The sequence below is a fragment of the Macaca thibetana genome, chromosome 11 (genome assembly GCF_024542745.1).
Source record: "Macaca thibetana thibetana isolate TM-01 chromosome 11, ASM2454274v1, whole genome shotgun sequence".
NCBI lineage: Eukaryota > Metazoa > Chordata > Mammalia > Primates > Cercopithecidae > Macaca > Macaca thibetana.
In genome coordinates this window covers 48,202,565-48,224,739 of record NC_065588.1, presented here as the reverse complement: position 1 = coordinate 48,224,739, position 22,175 = coordinate 48,202,565, and the positions used below count along the sequence as shown (strand labels likewise).

The following is a 22,175-nucleotide window of genomic DNA, read 5'->3' as shown; positions in this document are numbered from 1 at the left end:
AGACTGTGCATTCTTATACTTGCTATATTCTCTGTATTTATTTCTCTTTTGGTCTTTAACATTTTGCAAAGCTCTTTGGAAGATGGCTGACAGCAAGAGTTGCCACAGGAATGGCTCTGCCTGGATCTGAACTTGTTCCTCCCCACTACACACACCCATAACTGGAGACAGCCACCCCTGAGGCCAAGGGAGCAGAGCGGAGGCTCTTGGCTGGCTCCCTTCCTTACTGAAGGGAGGGTTTCTATCTAAGACCAATGCTCGGGAAGGATGAGATTCTACACTGAGTCTTGCTATGCACACACCCTCCCTTCCACACCCTGGCAGACTCCAGGCCCAAAGAGGTGGAGATTCAAGGGTGGGCTGCAGATACCAAGGATGGGTGAGTCAGGGAAGGCATCCTGGAGGAGAGACCTGGAAGGCTGGTTTAGGAAGGGGAGGAGGCCGGGGCTGAAGGGAGAGAAGCAGGGAACCTGCTCCAGTAGTGCTGGATGATTTAAGTACAACCAGATGTGCTGGGAATCTCCTGTCAGGCTCAGGCCCAGAGAGGGCAGAGTGGGGGTGGAGAGACCTCTGGGCCACTTGGATTTGCAGTTCCTTATTTTGCCCTGGGTCTGTAAGCTTTAGGGAGTGAAGAAGCCCAGTGGGATTCCGGAGGTTCCAGATGGGCTAGCATGTTAGAGGGTAGATCATGTAGGACTTAGGGGAGGCTTCTGCCTTTGGAGAGGGTGGAGTGGGCTCAACCCCTAGAAACTAGGGGGAAAAAAAGGATTGGAAGTGCTCTGGGAGTGGAGCTACTAGCTCTGCTAGGATGCGGGACAGATAGGGAAGACTTTACAGAGAAGGGCATACCTGAGTTGGGTTCTGAAGGATGAATAGGAGCTCACCAGGCAGAGTAGGGAAATGAGATTCCAGGCAGAAAGATTCTGAGGTATTAAAAAGGTATGAGTGTTTAGTGAGTTTCTGTGTTACTATAAGGTACATGGTGGGATTAATTTGGGGTGCTGGCTAAAAAGCTATGCTGCAGGATGGTGGGGGGTAGATGTGCTTCTGCTCACAGAACACACAGCAGGGCCACGTGTGGGATAAGGATTTTGGAAGTAAGGTATGAGGATCCCCAAGTGTCAGGCCCCAGGGAGTGAGTGGAGACTGATAGCCACCCAGCTCCTCCTCCCAAGTCTGAGCTGCATCTGCCCAGAGGGAGGAACATGTTTTCTAGTTTGCCTAGAGGCTCTTGAGGGCTCCTAGGCTGGATGTGGGGTGGGGATAGGATCCAGACCAGACACAGCTTTTAGCACAGTGGGAAGGCAAAGCTGGTATATGTTCATGAAGAGTAAGAGTTTTGGGGGTGGTTTGATCAGGATTGGGGAGGCACTGGGAACTGGGCTTTGATGGGCAAACAGCAAGAATGAGAAGGGCTAGAGCTTCCATTTGTGGGGACAGCAGCCTGAGTCCCGGGCAAGTGTGATGGGGGGGGGAGCCCAGCTGGGTGTGGTGCCCTCTGGGCACGCACCCCAATCCCCAAGCCAGGACACATTTCCTTCCTTTCCTGCTCATAATGACTCCTGAGTGGCCAGTCCAGAGGACCACAAAGAGGCCTCCCCGCCCTTTCCTCTTCCTCTCTTCCGTTTCTTTCTCCCTTCCTCCCCCCACCCCATCCTTCCCCCCACCCAGGGCCCTTTTCTTTCCTTCCTCCTCACCCTACTTGCTCCTCCCACCCTCTCTCTCTAGCTTTTACTTCCTCCCTCTAACTCTCCCCTCTCCCTCCAAAATCCTTAGTGCTGATTCTCCCCAGACCCACGGAGTTATTTTTCTTCTTAATGTTTTTAGAAAGCCCTTGTTGCAGGTCTCTGGACCAAGAAGGTCACACACTCCCACACTTCTGCTGCACACCCACAGGCATGCGCCCGCAGCAGGTGCCTGCACTCAGCCACACAGCCAAGCATAGCACCTGTCTCCCCTGGGGGCGGGATAGGGGTGGGATTCTCCACCTTGGATACCAGCAAAAGGGCTGGGAAAGAATGGAGGGCCCTCTGCAGAAGCCACACATTACCGCCATCATTACCACTATTATTATCCAATCCATTGCCAGGCACTTGACCTGCCTGCGGATGATCACAACCACCTCAGCAGGGGCTTTCAGGGCACAGATCCCTTGACTGGGGACAGCCAGGAGCGGGGTCAGCCCAGAGTCCTCAGAGATCAGTCTCTCAGGGCCCCACCCAAGAGGGCAGGAGGTAGAGATGTGATGAACAGCCTTCTGCCAGGACTGAGGATTTGTCAGCCCAGGAGGCTGGATGATATATTAACAGGACTTTAATGAGCTCTGGGAGGGGGAACCACACACCTCATCGCCTGAGCACTGGTGCGGGGTGGGAGGTGGAGGGCTGACGTGATCAGCCTCACCCCCACCTGCTAACTAAACCTCTTAATGTGACCCACAGCAGTCTGCCCATTGGAAAAAACTCAGTACTGCCAAGCTGCTGGCCTTGCCCCTGGAGTCCAGTGAAGGCCTTCTTCAGTGGGCCGATGTCTTTCACCATCTCACCAGCAAGGCCTTCATTAGCTTTAAGCTTGTCCTTCCTTTACTCCCAGACTCCTAGAAGATGAAGGAGAACTGGATCCCCACTCCAGGGGAGCGCATGATCAATTCCTTCCTTCAGGCTGAGCCCCTCAGTCCAACCCCACTCCTGTCATCCCCCCTTCCCTGGAGCATGGTAGAGCAGGATCCCCACTGGCAATGCCAGACTTGGCTTCCTGGCACTAATCCTGCTGGCTGAGGCACCCAGCTCATGAGGACGTTAGTCTTTCCCTTAGTTCCTGTCTCTGGCTTTTGGGGAACCTGACAGGTAGGGGTGGAAAAAGTGCAGTGGATTCTATATCCAGCTTTGCCGTGTGACCCCAAGTGTGTCACTGCTCTCTGGGCCTCCAATGCTCCAACAATAAGGAAATATTCAAGGAGTTCCTTCCAGCTGGTATCCTGGGATTATCCTTCCAGCAAGGGTTCCAGTCTCCTAGCATGGTGGCTGTGGCTCCCTTCATCCTGCCTGATTCTGAAGCCAGGGGCTACTCTAGCACTCTGAGCCTTGACACATCCCTCCTCCTGTGCCAGGGCAGGGCCCAGGGGTGTGGAGTGGAAAGGAAGAGAGAATTGTGGAGGTGGAAAAGACACTGACCTTGGCGAGTTCCAGAACCTGCGTGGGTGCTGGTTGCTTCCATATGTGGGCTGGGAAAGAAGTGGGAGCTACTGAGGCCCTCCCCTTCCCTTTCTCTGGGTGGCACCTAAAGGAGTGCCCCAGACCTGTCAGACCCCAGAGCCTGCAGGGGAATCCGCATTAGAAGAAGGGAGGGGGTAGTGTTTGGAGTTCTGCAGGCTAGGGGGTGAGGGCCAACTTGCCCTACTGACACTCAGGCTAGGCAGCCACTCAAAAGAAAAAAGCTCACAGGAGAGAGGATCCTTAAGCACTGCCCTTGGGTGGAAACACCGTAGCCTTGGATGTCTGGAAGCTCAACATCAGGAAGGTTCTCTGGACCCTCCATCATCAGCACAGCCCCCCTCCCACCTTCTCCTGGGGCAAAGAGGGTTCCTGGCCTTTATCCCTGATGAAGCCTTGAGTGTGTGTGTATTGGGCAGAATTCTGTCTACCCTTCCACTAGGAGCTCCAGGAAGACAGGGCCGTGCCTCTTGGACTCTCTTGGGTATCCCTGGTGCCCAGTCCAATGTTTGGCACAAAGTTAACACTCAGTGTGTATCTGTTGAACGAATGTCTTTGGATACCTCTCAGTTGACTAGAGGTCTGGGACTCATCCCTCATCTTTGCTTCCTGCCAGTCATCCTGCTTGGCCCAGTGTGACTGCCGCCTTTTGGGGAAGCCCTCCAGTGGAGCCCTCTGTTTTGATTTTACACCCCACAGTCCGCTGCCCCCTCCAGTGCTCACCCTCCTGCCCCGCACCCACCCGCGCCCAGAGTGGCATCAGCGCAGAGCCGGGGCCTTGCCTGGCGGTGCGTCCTGCCCTCTGCTGCCCGGGAGGGCAGGCGCAGCAGAGTCCCGCGCTCAGTGGGTGCTCAGCTCACCTGGGGGCGTAGAAAGTGAGCTAGAGTTCTCCAGGCTGTGGCCAGGGGGCCAAGGCAGTCCTGGGAAAGGGGGTCTCCGGCGGCCCGCGGACGGGGCGGGCCCAGGCCAGCTGCCTTCCCCTTTGCCCTTCGACCCAGGAAGCCGCCCACATCCAGCGGACACGCTCGACGGGCTGGGCTGCTCAGTCCCGGCCTCGGCCCCGTCTCCGGGCCGTCCCCCACCCCTACCCGCCGGCCCGACCCCCACCCCTACCCCAACTTCCCGCTCCGACGGCCGGGAGAGGCGGGGCGGACGGGTCTGAGAGTGGCGAAGGACACTCTCCACACCGAGGGTCATTTGCTCTTTTTTCCCCTCTGTGGCTAATTTATTTTAGAGCCAGGGGCGGGAGGGGGCGGGGCCAGCCGGGAGGGTGGCGAGGAGGGGCTGGGCGAGCCCAGGGGAGGTGGGGGCGGGGCGGGGGCGAGGTGGGGGAGGGCGGGGAAGAAGCCGGGGGTGGAGGGGCCAGAGAAGGGGCGGGAGTTGGGGGAAGAGAGGGGCACTAGGAGAGGGAGGAGCAGGGAAAGGGGAGGGGAGCGAGGGCCTGCGAGGGAGGGCGCTGGGGGCGGGCGAGGGGAGGCGGGGGTGGGGTGGGGGTCTTGCCTGCGGGGGGAGCCGGGGCCGCCCCTTGTCCGGCCACCCCCACTGCCCAGTCCGGCTCCCGCCCGCGGCGGCCGCAGCAGCCGCAGCGCAGCAGCTCCAGGATGGTGAGCGCCACTGCCCCCCAGCCCAGGCCTGTCGTCCCCGGCCCGCGCCCCCGCCCCGGTCCCCGGGCCGGACGCGCCCCCAGGCCGCGCACACTCACCTAGGACCCGGCCGTGATGCCGAGGTACGGGGCCGCGGGCGGGCCGGGATGGGGCGGGGGGAGGTGACCGTTTGGTCGGGGTGTCCGGAGCTTTGTCCGCCGGCGCGGGGCCGGAGAGGGCCGAGAGGGCGGGGGCTGCGGGTCGCGGGGTTCAACTCGGCGGGGGTCGGAGGGCAGGGCCGGCGAGAGACCCTAGCGGGTGCGTGGGAGCCGAGGGTCACTTCCCGGGGGGAAGGGGCAGGCAGAGCAGGGGATCGCCGCCCGGCCGCCGACGGGCACCCGTCTCACAGCCCCCTCTAGTGCGGAGGCTGCAGCGAAAGCGAGCAGCCGGCTTGGGGGCGTCTGCTGGCCTGGGGGTGGGGAGCCAGGGTTTGCGGGTTCGGGTCCCAGAAGGATCCCCCGTCCGGAGCCCGAGGGCCGGCCCGCAGGCCCCTCCCACTCCGTCAGGTCTTTGTCCAGCGGCCCCTGTGTGTGTGGGAGGGGTGGGGGCTGGGTTACTGGCCCGGAGATTCCCCAGCATGGTGACGGGGCAGTGACAGGAGACCGAGGCTACTTAGGGTCCCCGCGCCCCTAGCGCCCACCGTCCTCATGTCTTCTCCTCTGGCCTGGGAGAACAGAGCCCCCATCTCAGAGTCAGGGCGTTGTAGGAGGCTGTACTCACCTTCACCCTGGGGCTACAGGAAACAAGGGGTACCCCCGGAGCTCCCAGCTCTCCAGAGAGGGCCCCTCAAACTTCCCCACCGCAAGAGCCCTCTCCTGGTCTACACAGAGATTCGCATGCTAGCGACCCCCCTCCGCAGAGGGTCCTTCGCAGATTGTTGAGCACCCTGTAGGTGATCAAGTAATGTTGGTCCCCTTCCCCAGCCCCTCTGGTCCCCCTGCCCCCGCCGGAGGAGGAGGTCTGGGAAGGGGTCTGCGCGGGGCAGAGAGCGCGCGGCCTGGACCCTGCGCCCAGCGGCAGCCCGGAACGCAGGGGTGGGTGGACGGGTGGGTGGGCTGTTAAAGGGACGGTCACTAAATCAGGATTAGGCCGTAGGGCTGTCAGGCTGCCGGCCCTGTCTCCATGGATACCTAATTTGGAGGAGAATAGAGGACGGAAGAATGTTTGTGTTGTCGTCCGCTGGGGCTGTGGCGGCGGAGCTGTCTCCTGCTCTCGGCCGGACAGCGAGGAGTGGGGACCCGGTTCCAGCCCAGTTCTGGGCTTACGGCGCAGGGGGGCTTCCCGGTTCCTGGGCCGTGGGGCCTCCCCTGTGGAGCCGCCCAGTCTCTGGAGTGGGCTGGGCCCGCAGATGGCACGGTGCGAAGCCCTCTGACCCTGCAGAGGGAGTCCCAGACCCTCCCGCAGCCTACCCCGAAATCCCGTAGCATCCTCCTAAAGCCTCCCCGAGTCTCTCAGTACGGAGCCGACGCCATTCCCCGCTGTGCCTTAGCCCCCAAGGATGGGTGCGCCGGGCAGCCTGGTGCTGTGGTGCCGCCGCCACCCAGCTGTGGGACGCGGGTACCGGGCGGCCGAGCGAGCCGCGGGGGCGGGGCGGGACTTCCTGGGGTGGGCGAGGAAAGGGGCGGGGCTTGCTGGGGTGGCTGTGCTGGACGGGTGACAGGCCTCGTAAATCCCCTTTCCCATGTTTAACACCATTTCATTTCTTTCCACTTGATTCCATTGGCGTCCAAGGCAGACGAGAGCGACCCTCGTGTCCTCGCTGTAGTATCTTCTGGGCGAAGCCCTTTTGGGCCAAAGGGAATTAGGCTGTGTGGGGCAGAGGAGTTGCTTCTAGGGAGGCCTAGATGACCCGCACTCCTCGCGGGGGTTCCTCTTGCCCCCCACCCCCACCCCAGAAGAAGAAAAAGAAGGAGATGAGAGACACAGAGATGAGTTTGACTTCGGAGGCCCTGCCCGATTCTCTGGCCGTGGTGTGGCTGAGGGCTGGGTGAGGATCCCGTGACTGTCAATTCCAGTGCCAGCCTGGGGGAAAGCTGGGGAGAGCCACCCAGACTGAGTGTGGCGTCGGAGAGCCCTTTCCTGACTTTCTTCTGCTCACCCATGGCCACAGCTTTTTATGGATCAGGACTCCCCTCCCTGCCCTGCCGGGGCCGCAGCTTTATTGCTGAGATCTAGGGCTCTCTCCACGCAATTTCACGCCTCTCTGCCTTTGCTCCCGCTGTTCCTCCAGCCAAATGCCTTCCCCATTGTCCCTGTCTTTCCACAACCTCCTTATTCTTCAGGGCCCAACTCGGATGCGCGACTCCTCTGCATCACCTCCCCAGCCCGGAGCTTCTGTCACTTGCTCCTCCCTCCGTGGCCTGCACCTGTGCTCCCTTCCGCCTTTGTGGCGGGATCCACTCTGGGCTTTGACTGCAGTGGAGCGTGTACTCCCTGGCCCTGCCCCCACTGGGCTTGCCGCAGGGCTTGACACCTTGTGGGTGCTCCATAAATACTGGTTGGCTGAATAAAAGGGGTTTTGTTAGGGCCTTTAGCCAGGCAGTCTGCATAGCATGGAATCTGGCCACTTTCAGGTGAACAGCTGTGTGCTCTTGGGTGGTGGAGACCCCTGGGTGGGGCTCCTCCTCTCCCTTTCCCTTCTTCGCCTCCTCCTCCTCCTCCCCATGACCCTACCCCATCCCCCCAAGTCCAGTGAGGACTTTGCCCCTTCCCTTCCCCACAGACCAGCATTCTTTCCCTGCCATTATCATCCTGTTAAACAGAGAGGCCAGTCAGGATCCATATGGATCACATTAACAATTGCTTATTATCTGGGCCAGGACTCCCCCGACTCTCCCCGCCAGCTCTGACTGCTGCCATTGCTGGACCCTTAGGAGCCCTGCTTTCCCCTCCCCCCGCCGTTGGTCAGCCAGGGAGGGCAAGGGACAGGCTGGTCTCCCTCACCTTCCCTGTGCCTTCTAGCAGAACTTTGCCTCTTCTGGACTTGGCAGTTAATGACTCCTTTACCCGATTTAATGAAAACCAGGTTCCTGGAAGGAGTATGGCTCCTCGAAGCTCCAGGGCTGCAGCAGGGAGATGTGGACTCCAGGCCCCGGGCCCCTGTGCTCTGTAGCCCTAAGACCCCCTGCTCTCCAGGGGACAGAGACTGTGTGTGTGTGGGGGGTGAGCCACAAAAGGCCAAGCATGGGGTGCTGGCATCTGCCATCTTAGCCTTGGGCTGGTCCTACCCCCTTTTGGGAGCTGGCTGTCTGGTGAGGGAGATCAGGGCAGAGGGACCCTGCCAGGCTCTGTGGCATTGGGCTTCCAGTCTTTCCCTTCAGTCAAAGAAGCAAGAAATGTGTTAGAGCTTCCCACAGCAGCCACTGAATTGGCCTTGAAGGATGGGGAGTGTACTTCACGTTTAAACCCATATGTAACCCAAGAATACTAGGGCATGGAAGGGCCTCCAAGATTAACCATTCTGGGGATCCATAACTTTTTTTGATTTACAGAGCCCTTGGAGGCACTGATGAAAGGCATTCCCAGAAAAATGCACTTCCATTAATCGACACCAGACTTTGCATTCTGCTTTAGAGGGTTCTTGGATCCCCTAAAGCCCATAGGGACCTTATGTCAAGAAACTCTTACCCCAGTCCAGCTCTCTCTGATGTGCTGAGGGCAGAGTCATGCCTGCGGCCTGGGTTTCCTGACCTCCCCATCCAGTGCTCACTCCACAGTCTTATTACTGGCAGCGGGACCTCCAGAACCAAGGTACCAAGGGTATGAGACCAAGGTGCTAGGCCAGGTTTTAAGTGGGAAGAGTTCACACTGGCTGGGTCAGGGTCTGGGCTGGTCATCTCATCTCTGACTATGTGGCTTGGAGAGAAGGCTGTCCGGGCACTTTTTTTTTTAGGGTCCATTTGTCTCCAGGAACAAGTGGCAATTGCTCTTCTCCGAGCAGTTTCATAAGCATCTTGATGAATCATAGTTAACGCTTCCACACACTTGTTAAACACTCTGTATCTCATCTGTGAAGTGAGAAAATAGAGTGAAGAATGGTGTCCACCTCCTAAGCAGGATATTGTGAGGATGAAAGGAGTCAGGAGCTAGGAAACCTGAGTCCTAGTCTTGAATGACTCTAGGTGCAGGTGGTCAAGGCTGTGGTTACTGTTGAGGCCGGCATTTCCCCAGTTTGCTCAGCCAAGGAAAGGAGACTGCAGTGCAACCCCCCTGAGTGCCTTCTGTCTTTTCCGTTTCCATCGAGGTATGGACAGTGTCAGCCTTTGGAATATTCATCTTCAGGGCTGGAGGCAGAGTGGGGGTTCTCAGTGAGTGGGAGAGCTGGGCAGTGGCCATGGCCTGCCTCCGTAGCCCCAAGCCAGTTTTATGATGACCAGTCATGACCCCTACCCTAGAGACCAAGCCTTGGGCTTCAGCAACCCCCTTTTGCTAATCAGATGTAACTCCGGACAAGTGACTTCTTCTGTTTGGGTTTCAATTTCATCATTTCTAAAATGAGGATAAGAACCTCGTATGATGGTGATGTGGCCCTGGTTTCAAATAGTCTGCCCCTTTGATTCTGAAGCCTACCTTGGTGACCCGCTTAGTGGCTCAGGGCCCAGGGACTCCAGAGAACAACCTTCTGGTGTAGGAGTGAGGATGGGGAAAGGACATGTGTGTGTGTGAAAGTTCTGGCCCACAGCAGTGCTTGCCCAGGCCATCTTAAAAAAAAATTGTAGAGATGGTGGTCTCACTATGTTGCCCAAGCTGATCTTGAACTCCTGATTTCAAGCGATCCTCCCATCTTGGTCTCCCAAAGTACTGAGATTACAGGTGTGAGACATTGCAACCAGGCTGCCAGACCATCTTTGAAGTCCCCTCCAACATGGAGTCAGCGCAGAGAGCGGGTGGGGAGGTGGGCGGGAGGAGAGGCAGCATGGTTGCCTACAGGAATCTGGAAGGTAGCAGCATACCTCCCTCTGTCCCCTCTCACTGCCAGGGCAGACTCAGGCCACATGGTCCACATGGTCCCCAGCCCAGTGTTGTGATTAATCAGGGATGGATGTGAAGATGCGACAAAGAGGCTGCATTGACTCTTTTTTAATTCTTTTTCTTTTTTTTTTTTTTTGAGACTGAGTCTCTTCTGTCACCCAGGCTGCAGTGCAGTGGCACGATCTTCACTCACTGCAACCTCCACCTCCTGGGTTCAAGCTATTCTCATGCCTTTGCCTCCTGAGTAGCTGGGACTACAGGTGCAGGCCACCATGCCCAGCTAATTTTTTTGTATTTTCAGTAGAGACGGGGTTTTGCCATGTTGGCCAGGCTGGTCTCAAACTCCTAACCTCAAGTGATCTGCCCACCTTGGCCTCCTAAAGTGTTGGGATTACAGACGTGAGCCACGAGATTTCATTTACTATTAACAAACCTGTGTTGAGCACCTGCGCATTGTGTCCAGTACCGTGCAAGGCTCTGGGTGACCCTCAGCTGCTCCCGCGGGTGTCCAGCCAGGATCGGCCTTCCTGAGCCTCCCCACACATGCAGTGGACACCTATGGACCAGGCTCTGAGCTGGGGCTTTTATGCTTTGGCTTCCTTAACCACCTGCAGCCTCCCACATGGCCAGGGAGAGCCCAAGGGTGGCCCCAGCTTTGGTGTTGCTTTGCCATAAGCGCCTAACATGTATCATGGCTGTGAGGCCTTGAATATTTTATCCAGGTAGCTATTCATCCAGCAACCATTATTTTCTGATGTGGTGCCACCTTCAAGGAGCTCACAAGATGTTGGGGACCAGCAAAGAGCCAAAGGGACAAGCTACGCTTTTAGGACCACTGTCCCTGTATTCTCTAAGCAGAAGGAAGCCACAGAGGGCATGTGAGCTGGGGAATGGCAGGCTCTAGGCTATGGCGAGGGTACAGGACAGGTTTCAGAGGCTGTAATGGGGAGGACCAGCATCTGACAGTAGGGGCTTGCCTCAGAGGAGTCCTGAGCAGATTGCCTTTTCCTGTGGGAGGCTGTGTCGGTGGTCATTAGAAGCAAAGTGAGACAAGGGCCACTGCTTGGGGAGGGTCCACCTGCAGCCGATTGCCCTATTTGACCCTTGGATGCTTAAGAATCTGGAGGTGTTTGTTCTTTCCAGGCCAGTGGGGAAAGAAAACTAGTAGGATTTAGGTTATACCTGAAAAAGGATCCCACTTCCCCAGCCCTTATATCATGCGGCTCCCTCCACACCCAGCCTGTCTGTTGGCTTCTGCTGGAGCAGAGGGACTCCCTGGGAACTCTCTGGACACCAGGAGAAACCGCGCCTTCCTCCCTGCTCTCTGGAGAGACAGCACTTCATCAGTGGCCGGGTCCTCACTCCTCCAGGAAGGGGCTTCCTTTCCAGGCACACTGTGTCCGGCATGGGCTGGCCATTCTTGTACCACTGTCTTCCACACTGTGGCCCTCTTCAGGCCTGAGTTTTGGGGACTGAGCCGCTTGTTGAGAAAAAAGGAGCTGCCTAAAATGGGGAAGGCAGCTGGGAGGTTGAGGTCGGAGGAGGTCAGGAGTCCATTCTGGGACTTGTTGAGTTTGTAGTGATCGTTAGCTATCAGAGAAGAACTGTGGAGAGGAGCGGGGAGCCCTTCCACCTGCCCGGGAGTGCCCCTCCCAGGAAAGGCATTCTCTGGTGCCAAGTGCCTCCACCGATGGGGACTCAGCGCTTCTAGAGATGGCTCACGTGTTCTCAGATGGAGCCAAGTCCTGTGAAGCCAAAAATCTTTCACGGAAGATATGCTTCTTTTGAGGAAAAGGGGAGGAGGGGCTGTGCAGAGCTGCAGGGGCCACCACAGTCGTGCAGAAATCTGGTCCTCGGGAGCCGTTCTCTTCCCCATGCCTCTGAGCACAGTCTCAGTCTTGCCGCCCTTTCTGATCGCTCTGCAGAGTCTGGCTGAGACCCTAACCAGAGTCCCAGGTCCTAGCCGTGAGGCCAGCACCTCTCAGACCTGGGCAAGGATTTATTTAGTCCCATGAGAACAAGTTTGAGATATGCTAAGCTGTGGGGTTGGTGGCTAAGTTGTGGGAGGGGGTTCAAGAGAGGAGGGCTGGGTGGGGAGGGGAGACTGAGGAAGAGGGTGGGAATGAACTGCTCTCTCGGTTTTCTCAGCTGTTCAGTGGGAACACCACCCCCTGCTGTGGCAGGCAGAGAAGTATCTGGAGCAAGACTGCTGGGGGTGCCATCTGTCCCAGCTTGGTGACTTAGACAAGTTAGCCGAGCCTCAGTTTCCTCATCTGCAACATGAGAATAATGTCCTCGCTCGATTAAATGAACTCATGTGTGTGAAGCACTCAGGGCTGGACTTGGCTTGTGTTGAGAATCCCATATGGGAGCAGGCAGACAGGAGCTGCTGTGGTCGCTCAGTCTTTTTCCAGCACCCTCCCCCCAGTATCTTTTTCCCTCTGTGTCCCTGTGGCCCTGCAGGTGTGGGGGGGCCACCCCCTTGAGGACAGCCCTGCCCACTTACACCCAGGTGGACCGGCCGGGCTGCATAGCTGGAGTTACTCGGCTCAGCCCCCCCAGGGCTGGGAAGAGGGCAGGAGGGGCCGAGGCAGCTGCTGGGGACTTCTGGGTGGGCTGCCTGGGCCTGTTTCCTCGCTTTTGGTCAGGACTGGCCCTGTGGGGGCATGTCTCCCTCCCACCCCCATGCACGGGAAGGGGCCATATTTGGGGCCAGGGCACACAGGATCACCCAGACTTAAGGCTTAAGCCTTTTGGAGGCCACATGCCACCCAAACAGACCTTGGATCCTAAAACTGGCTACAGGGAGGGGAAGTGTGGGGCCCTCCAGGAGACTCTAGGCTCTTGGGCTGAGCCCTGTGGTCCATGACCCTGAGGAGTTCTGCAGATAACTGTATTCCAATGTTTTTGTTTGAGATGGAGTTTTGCTCTGTTGCCCAGGCTGGAGTTCAATGGTGTGATCTCGGCTCACCGCAACCTCTTCCTCCTGGGTTCAAGCAATTCTCCTGCCTCAGCCTCCCAAGTAGCTGGGATTACAGGCAAGTGCCACCACACCCAACTAATTTTGTATTTTTAGTAGAGACAGGGTTTCGCCATGTTGGTCAGGCTGGTCTTGAACTGCCAACCTCAGATGATGCGCCCGCCTCAGCCTCCCAAGGTGCTGGGATTACAGGTGTGAACCACCATGCCCAGCCAATGTTATTAATTCCCTTTGTAGTCCCATGTATTTTTCTTTTATTCATTGAGAAAATATTTTCGAGAACAGGTCACAAGTTTTGCAGACTGCGAAAGGGGCCTAAGTCTGAAAGTGGTGAAGAGCTCTGGCCTCATCCTCCATCTCACGCTCATGCAGGGCCAAGTCCCAAGCAAAGAGGAGCCCCAGATGCAGACCCAAGAGGAAACAGGCACTGGAAGGACCTTGCCAGCCCCAGATCACAGGGGCGCCCCAAGTGGACAGACGACAGCCCACAGTGGTCTCCACCGAGCACCTGTGCCCTCTCCTCAGTGCACTGAGTGCACAGGTGCAAGGCTGCATTGTGTGCAAGAAACAGAGCCTCAGGGAGGGGAACTGACTCCAGACAGGACAAAGCGCAGAGATAACTGCAAATCCCTGTTCCTCAATGAAAAAGCAAGTCATCTTTTTAAAAAATAATTGCTGACAAAAAGTCATGACGATCATTAAAAAGTCCAGGTCAGGCCGGGCGCGGTGGCTCAAGCCTGTAATTCCAGCACTTTGGGAGGCCGAGGCGGGTGGATCACGAGGTCAGGAGATCGAGACTATCCTGGCTAACATGGTGAAACCCCGTCTCTACTAAAAATACAAAAAACTAGCCGGGCGTGGTGGCGGGCGCCTGTAGTCTCAGCTACTTGGGAGGCTGAGGCGGGAGAATGGCGTGAACCCGGGAGGCAGAGCTTGCAGTGAGCCGAGATCACGCCACTGCACTCCAGCCTGGGAGACACAGCGAGACTCCGTCTCAAAAAAAAAAAAAAAAAAAAAAAAAAGTCCAGGTCATCCTCGTTCCCAGTGGCCCTGCTCTTTCTACCACTGTGTGTCAGGGAGTGTTTTCTGAGGGAGGGGACTTTGGGAAGGGGCAGGTCAGGGTAGAGAGAGAGCTGCAGAAAAGGCTGGAGAGCTGCTTGCACCAGGGCTCGCAGACGGGCTGACTGAGCAGCGGAGGGAATGGGAACCCAGTTAACAAGTGATGTCACCTCTAAATTGGGCATTGGAGTGCAAGGGCAGAAATGCCCAGGACATGCTTTGGGGCACCAAAGAGGGAGACAGGAACAGCCTCAGAAAGAATGGGCTGATGTGACTGGAGGAGCTGGAAGGGGCCTGAAGCTGGAAGGAAGGACAGACGCATCCACCTCTGGTGCCAGGCTGAAGGGTTTAGCATCTCGTCTCTGTGCTTGGTAGGAGGCTGATTCTGTTTTAGACATAAAGACCATCCTAGCATCTATACAGAAGAAGGATTAGGAGAGCAGAGAACAGAGACAGAGTTCGGAGGTGGGGCCAGCTGTTGTGGGGAACATGAGAGCTGTGGGTTGTTTTAGAGAGAGAGTGTTAACCTGACTTCATGACCCGCTAGATGAGTGGAGGCTGGAGAGACAGACACGGGGGATCCTAGGTTTCCAGCCTAGCTGAAGAGATGGAATCTGGAGAGAGGAAGTGGAGATATTTTCCCCGGGCGTGTTGAGTCTGAGGTCTCTGTGGACCCTCCCAGAGAGTCCTAAGATTCTCACCTAGATTCCTATATCTCCTCTTAAGATTTCCGGGGATTGGCCGGGCGCGGTGGCTCAAGCCTGTAATCCCAGCACTTTGGGAGTCCGAGACGGGCAGATCACAAGGTCAGGAGATCGAGACCAGCCTGGCTAATACGGTGAAACCCCGTCTCTACTAAAAAAATACAAAAAACTAGCCGGGTGAGGTGGCGGGCGCCTGTAGTCCCAGCTACTCGGGAGGCTGAGGCAGGAGAATGGCGTAGACCCGGGAGGCGGGGCTTGCAGTGAGCTGAGATGCGGCCACTGCACTCCAGCCTGGGCGACAGAGCGAGACTCTGTCTCAAAAAAAAAAAAAAAAAAAAAAAAAAAAAAAAAAAATTTCCGGGGACAGTGAAGAATGTGGCTCAAGATGAAGTTACGTCTGGGCACAGTGGGCTGTCAAGAGGGACCTGAAGCAGGAACATGAGACCTGCCTGGCAGTTTCTAAGTGGCAGAGGGTGGGCTGGGAGGGTCATGGGAGGGTCCTGGTGCCCCTCCCTCTATGAGCAGAGGAGAGGCTGGTGACAGATGTCCCAGGACACAGCTCAGAGCAGCCAGGGGTCAGGCGAGGACATCCTGGGAAGCTGTGGCTAGGGACTGCCTTTTCAGCGATGGTCAGCTGGTCAGGGCAGGACAGGGAACTCACTCCTGCAAGGCAGTGCTCTTCTGGGGCCCCGCAGGCAGCTCCAGGATTGTGTTCTCTCTTTGGAGTCCTCTGTCAAATCAGTGGGGTCCTTCTGGGCCTGGAGAGCAGCCCCTACCTCTTTCCCAGGCCACTGCACCTAGCCAGTCTCTAGGAGCGAGTTGGAGCCTGCCCCGGGTCCTGCACAGGTGGCCCCTCCAGCTAGTCAGGAAAGTTCCACCTCTCCTTCACTGCCCTCAGGCCAGCCTGTGAGGGGGATGCTGCCTCTCCACCTCCCATTTCACAATGGAGGAAACAGATCAAGACATTGTCCCACATCTCAGAGGCTGACTCTGAGGCCAGTGCTCACGCCCTGCAATGCCTGAGTCATGGGAGGGAGGAAGGGCTTGCTAGAGTGGGCTCAGAGACCCCTGCAAGCCGTGGGTCAGTCTTTCAGGGCGCCCTTCAGACATCTGCCTTAACCAGGTTACTAATGGGTCCAGACTCTATTGGGGTGGGGTACCTGGAGCAGCCAGTGAAGTGGAGAAAGGGGAGAAGGGAAGGGGTGTGTCTCACCATAGTACAGGCTCACACCACAATCCTCCCACCAGTCTGCTGAGGGGACTGAATGAGACAATTGAGATCCAGCCCCCAGCCCAGTGTGCAGTGGCCTCTGGGAAGCACAGACAGGGCAGCCCTTACTCCTTTCTTCCCCCAGGGCCCAGGAGCTGACATCCGTCTCTGACCTGTTCCAACGTAGCTCACGTGTAGTGAGAAGTGGGGTGCGGTGTGGTGGGCAATTCCCAGCCCCAAAGACTCGCTTTCCCTGGCCTCCATGCACACTTCTAATGGCCCATGCAGCTCACCTTGAGCAGGAGGGAGGGAGAAGGAGAATCAGCCTTGCTAATCCTCCTGGAGGTGTGACTGGCTGACAGCCTGGAGCCGCCCAGAGGTTCCATTTGGTTTAAAAGAGAATCCTTGTTAACCAAAATGGTGTTCTCTTGGTGAAATTGCAGGCAGCCTAACCAAGGGGAGCAAACAACACCTAGGCAAGAGGGAGACGCATTGTGTTTTCTTTGGTGGCAGGGACTAGGGTAATAGCAAGGCTATTTCTCTCTACCTGCTGTCTCCCAGAAGATGGGCTGGGGACACAGTACCAGCCTGGAGCCCCTTGTGTTCCTGGATATTGCCTAGCTTTGGGGTGAGATGAGACTGTGGAAGGAAGGCGCTCTGAGCATCCCAGGGCAGCTCCTGGCGGAGGGTCCAGAGAAAACGTGGAGGGGCTATTGGGAAGAAGGGGGCGGGGAGGAGAGGAGAGCTGGAAAAGTGATTAGCAGCTCTGATGAGGTTGGAGTCAGGCCTGGCGGCCCCAGGGCAACACAAGAGAAAAAAGGAGCTGTTATTCATAGAGGGTGGACAAAGATGGCTGCCTGACTGAGGCAGCCCCCCAGCCCATCCCAAGGCAGCCAGCTCATTGGGGGTACCGGCAGGCCCCACGCCCTTGGCATGGATGCCCCTCAGGGGGATTGGGAATGGGACTGAGTCTGCAGGGAAAACACTGGGAGCTTGTGTCCTGTGTCCAGTTCCCAGCTCCCCTGGACCTTCTTTGAGAGCAGGGGAGGCCCAGGAGCCACCCCCAACCTCCTGGGGTAGTAGATGGGCTGTTTGATCAGTGAGTGTGTAAATTGGGATTTTATGGATCGCTTATTCACGGCTGGAGCTGGGGCCCCCAAATTCCTCTGTGCCCCAGAATGCTTAATCTAGTCCTGAGCTTCCCCATGAGAGGCAGAGGGGAGGAGAGCTCCCCACAGGCCCCCACCCCTCCTGCTGTGTCCCCTCCCAAGGCCCCAGGCTTTGTCAGTTGCAGGTTGAGCGGTTCAAATGTGCTAATACACTCCCTGGGGGCCACCGGACAGTGGGACTTACTCCTCAGTGCTGTGATTGGCCAGAGAGACCACAGGAGGGGGGTTTCTGGCAGCAGCTGGGAGCCTGTGTGTCTGCGCACCCACCCGCCCGCCTGTGTGCCTGAGGGGAGGGGGCTGGAGGTGTCCACCCTGCTCAGACCACTGGGCAGAGACAAAGGACCTTCATCTAGCCTGGGACAAGGATTAAGCCCACCAGTCATGTCCCTACCTGGTCAATCCAGTTAGGGAGTCCACTGCCCACCTCTACGTCCTCCTATCACATCATGACATGGTGGGGGCTTAATCAATGTGTGTTGAATGGATGGATGGATGAGCGACCACAAGAATGACTGCATTTCTAACTGGGGTGTGTCTGCTGGAATAATCTGGCACCAACAGATTCCTCCATCTCTCCTTAGGATTCCGAAATATCCGCCCCCTACCAAGTGAGACTCACTTTAGCCCAGGTCTGGCCAGACATCAAGGCCGGACATGAGAGACTGACCAGGCCTCTGGGGACACAGCTGTGACCCCAGAACTGTGTTACCACTTGAGAGTGCTTTCACTGTGGTCATGTTTCTCCCTCTCTGCTGGCCCCCATCTGTCCTTGGGATTGGATGAGGATGAGGATGAGGATGGTGGGCGGGGTGGGGGAGGGGTGTTGAGCAACTGATGGGGGAGGGCAGCGAGGCCCAAAGGCCAGATGACAAAGTGCCCTGTCCTACCTTCCTCTCCTCTTCAGCCTGTCCCTCCTCTCCCGAGGCAGGGCAGACAGGCGGGGCTGGGGCGGAGGGAGTTGACTCAGCTAGCCCATCCTCCCTCCCCTGGTTCTACGGAAAGCCCAGGGTAGCTGTAAAACTGCCTGGGAATCCTAGGGAGAGAAGTCTGCAGGGCTCACTCCTGTAATCCCAGCACTTTGGGAGGCCGAGGTAGGTGGATCGCCAGGTCAGGAGTTCGAGACCAGCATGGCTAACATGGTGAAACCCTACTAAAAATACAAAATACAAAGACTGTTGTTCTGAGAGGCCAGTCCAGGGGCCCAGCACCCTTGAGGAATAAACTTTCCCTTTCACCCAGCCTGGAAATACAAAATTTAGCTAAAATCTACTAAAAATACAAAAATTAGCCAGGTATGGTGGAGCACCCCTGTAATCCCAGCTACTCGGGAGGCTGAGGCAGGAGAATCAATCACTTGAACCCAGGAGGTGGAGGTTGCAATGAACGGAGATCACGCCACTGCACTCCAGCCTGGGTCACAAGAATGAAACTCTGTCTTAAAAAAAGAAAACAACAAAAAAAAGAATCTAAATCCGAAGGAAGTGTACCTGAAGACCTTAAGAAGCAAGACTCCATGGAAGTTCAAGATAGAGCAGCTCCATCTGACAGAACTTTCTGTGGTGATGGAAAGGTTCTGGGTCTGTGATGTCTACTATGGTGGCCACTTCCTCATGTGGCTGTTGAACATATGGAATGTGGCTAGTACCACTGAGGAAGTAAAATTTTTATTTTATAAATTTTAATGACTGCAAATTTAAATAGTTACATGGGGCTAGTGGCTGTCATTGGACAGTACAGGATTAGAGGCTGTGTTCAGGGCTGAAGCAAAGTCCTTGGGTGCAAGTGCCAATTCTGCCCCTTTTTGGCTGGTGGCCTTGGGCAGGACTCTTCTCACCACACTGTGTTCCTTCCCCAGGTTGCTGGGCTGCCTCGAAGGGAAATGCAGTGTGGGCCATCGGCAGTTAAGAGAATCATCTGTTCCTTTGGGTGACTGGGCTGCCCTCAAGAGGTCCTGGACCACAGAGGAGATAAACATTCAGGGACAGCATGGCAGCCACAGTGGGAAAGAAGTGGCTGTAGGGAGCTCTGGACTTTGAGGCATCTAAGGAACTTCCTTGGGGATGTCAGTCCAAGAAGGCTTCCTGGAAGAGGGGGTGGTGGGGGAGGGTTGGGCAGGAGCTGAGCCACGGGATGGGTGGGAGGCTGTGCCTGAGAGCCTGGCCCTGGAGATCTGCTTATTTTGAGCTTGAAATGAAGCCTGGCGCTTTGAGGCACCTTGGAGAGCCTCACCGCCTCTAGGCTGGGGTAGGCAGGTGCTGACACATGGGCTGAGTCCCACTTCCCCTCTTACAGCTTGTATGACCTTGGGAGAATCTCTTTCCACACTTGAGTCTCCATTTCCTCTTCTATAAAATGGGAAGAATAATGCCCATCTGGCAGGGACATTGTGGGGACAAAAACGATGGATAACTATGAAAGTTCTTTGCAAACACTAGAAGGCTGGGTGAAAGGGAAAGTTTATTCCTCAGGGGTGCTGGGCCCCTGGCCTGGCCTCTCAGAACAACAACAGATGGTCACAGCTTGGCTGTGGCCCTGACCGTGGACACAGGCAGGGATTTCTGTGCTGTCCCCTCCCGCCAGTGTGTGCACGCACACACAGAACCCAGATGGGGGCCACTTGGCCAGCTTCTCCCAGGCCAACCTCCTGCTGTGTGGCATTTGACATACGAGGAGACCAGGGCCAGAGCATACCCCTCACCACACCTCCCACCCCAGAGAGGAGCCAGACTGGCGGGGCAGTATCCACACCTCCAGGAAGCAGGATCCCGAGGGCCCTGATCTCTTTACCTTTGTCCAGAGGCCTTTGATGGGAATTCCAGCACCCCTTTTGTCCTCTCCCACAGAGGCCCAATGGGGTGGGGGTAACAGAAGGAGAGAGATTTAAAGAGAAGGAGGCCATGTGGAGTCTCTGTGGGGCTGAGTTGGGTGCCTTCAGGGACTGGACACTTTCCTCTGGTGTTCACAGATACAAACTCCCCTTCTGGACTCCCCTCCCCTATCCATTCCTGAGGTGATTCCCTGGCTTTACCCCTTGCCACCCTCACCATCACATGTGGACTCAAATTTAGTCACCCCAATTGCTTTCTTTATTTGGACACAGAGGCCATTTCAAGACTCTGGGCTCATCCATCCATCGATCCATCCATCCGTCTGTCTGTCCATTTGTCCATCCATCCATCCATCCATCCATCCATCCATCCATCCATCCATCCATCCATCCATCCATCTGTCCATTCATTCATCCATCCATCCATCTGTCCATCTGTCTGTCCATCCATCCTGTAGTCTATTGAGAACTTACTCTGTGCCAGGCACTGTCCTAGGTGCTTGGGATATAACAGTGAACAAAACAAAGTCCCCACTCTCATGAACTTTCTAGTGGGTACACAAACAATAAAGCAACAAATAGGATTGGCCCCTTCAACCTGTTGTTCCATAATCTGATAGATGAGTGTTGCAGGGAACATCAGGTTGAAGGGGACAGTGTCTGCCAAGGCAACAGCTGAGCAGAGACCTGACGCTAGGAAGGGTGTGAGCCCAGGGAAGGTGTGTTCCAGGCAGGGCAGAGGCAGGGGTGCTGAGGTGGGAGGCAGCTTGGTGGGAGGAGCGGCGAGGAGGCCAGGGTGTGGAAGGGAGGGAGGAAGGGCAGTGGTAGCAGGTGAGGCCGAGAGGTAATGGAAGCTGACCATGAGGACCCTGTATACCAATGAGAGGACTTTGGCTTTTATTCTGAGTCAGATGGGAATCACCGGAAGTTTTTGGTGGAAGAACGACTTATGGAATATGCTTTCAAGAGTTACACTGGCAACTGTTTTAAGAAAAGAGAGGACAATGTAGAAAGGGGGAAGTGAGATGGAAGTGAGGCCGGGCATGGTGGCTCACGCCTGGAATCCCAGCCCTTTGGAGGCCAAGGAGGGAGGACTGCTTGGGCCCAGGAGTTCAAGACCAGCCTGGGCAACACAGTGAGACCCTCATCTCTACAAAAAAATTTAAAAAATTAGCCGGGTGTGGTGGCCCACCACAAATGTGGTCCCAACTACTTGGGAGGCTGAGGTAGGAAGACTCTTGAGCCCCGGAGGTCAAGGCTGCAGTGAGCTATGATCATACCACTGCACTCCAGTCTGGGCAGCAAAGTGAGACCCTGTCTCGAAAAACAAAACAAAAAAAAAGAGAGAGAGGCAGCTGCTGTGGTCCAGGTGACAGCATCCCTGGAGGTGGTGAGAAGTGATTGAAGAATCTGATTTGCTGTTCTGAAGAGTGAAAGAGAAGTTAAGGATATCGCAAAGTTTCTGGCCTGAGCAACCAGAAAGGATGCAGCTGCCATCTCCTGCAATGGGGAAGACTGAGGAGGGCTAGGTTGTGGATGTGGGAGCCAGGAGTTTCATTTTTGGACATGTTAATTATGCCAATTAAATATTCCAGTGGAGGTGTCAGGAAGAAGGTTGAATAAAGTACAGAGTGCAGGGGAGAAATCTCAGCTGGAGAACTATGTTTAGGAAACATCAATACACAGGTGATGGTGAAAGCCAGGAGATGGGATGAGATCATGCAAGGAATTACCATGGAGAGGGAAGAGAAGGTCGCAGGACTGAGCCCTAGGTCTGCAGGGTTTAGAAGGGAGTGGGTGATGAGAGGGCAGCAAATAGGCTGTGGAGGGGAGGGCAGCAGGAGCCAGGAGAGCACAGCAGGAGCCAGGAGAGCACAGGGCCCTGGTTTTTCAACAGGAGGGCAGAGCATCAGATTCAGCTGTGTGGTTATGAGGCTAAGGTAGTGGAGTGTTGGGGATAAATGCCTGCTTGGAAGGGGTTCAAGAGCAAATGGACGGACAGGAATCGGAAATAGTAGCATAGAAAAGGTAAAAGCAAGCAGAGAGAGAATGTAGCTGAAGGGGGATTCAGAAATTATTTTGGGGCCAGGCACAGTGGCATATGCCTGTAATCACAGCACTCTGGGAGGCTAAGGCAGGTGGATCACCTGAGGTCAGGAGTTCAAGACCAGCCTGGCTAACATGGAGAAACCATGTCTCTACTAAAAATGCCAAAATTAGCTGGGTGTGGTGGTGGGCACCTGTAATCCCAGCTACTCAGGAGGCTGAGGCAGGAGAATCACTTAAATCCAGGAGGCAGAAGTTGCGGTGAGCCAAGATCGTGACACTGCATTCCCAGTCTGGGCATCAGAGCAAAACTCTGTCTCAAAATAAATAAAATAAAATAAAATAAAAAATTAG

General features: G+C 56.1%; 1 protein-coding gene across 1 annotated transcript in view; it reads left to right on the top strand.

Moving 5' to 3' along the window:
• Positions 1-4,569: 4,569 nt before the first annotated feature.
• Positions 4,570-22,175, top strand: part of FIGNL2 (fidgetin like 2) — a 31,701-nt gene continuing 14,095 nt past the window's right edge. Inside the window, exon 1 of the mRNA XM_050748722.1 lies at positions 4,570-4,938. The gene's annotated coding sequence lies outside the window, so the exon portion shown is untranslated. The remainder of the gene's footprint in view (positions 4,939-22,175) is intronic.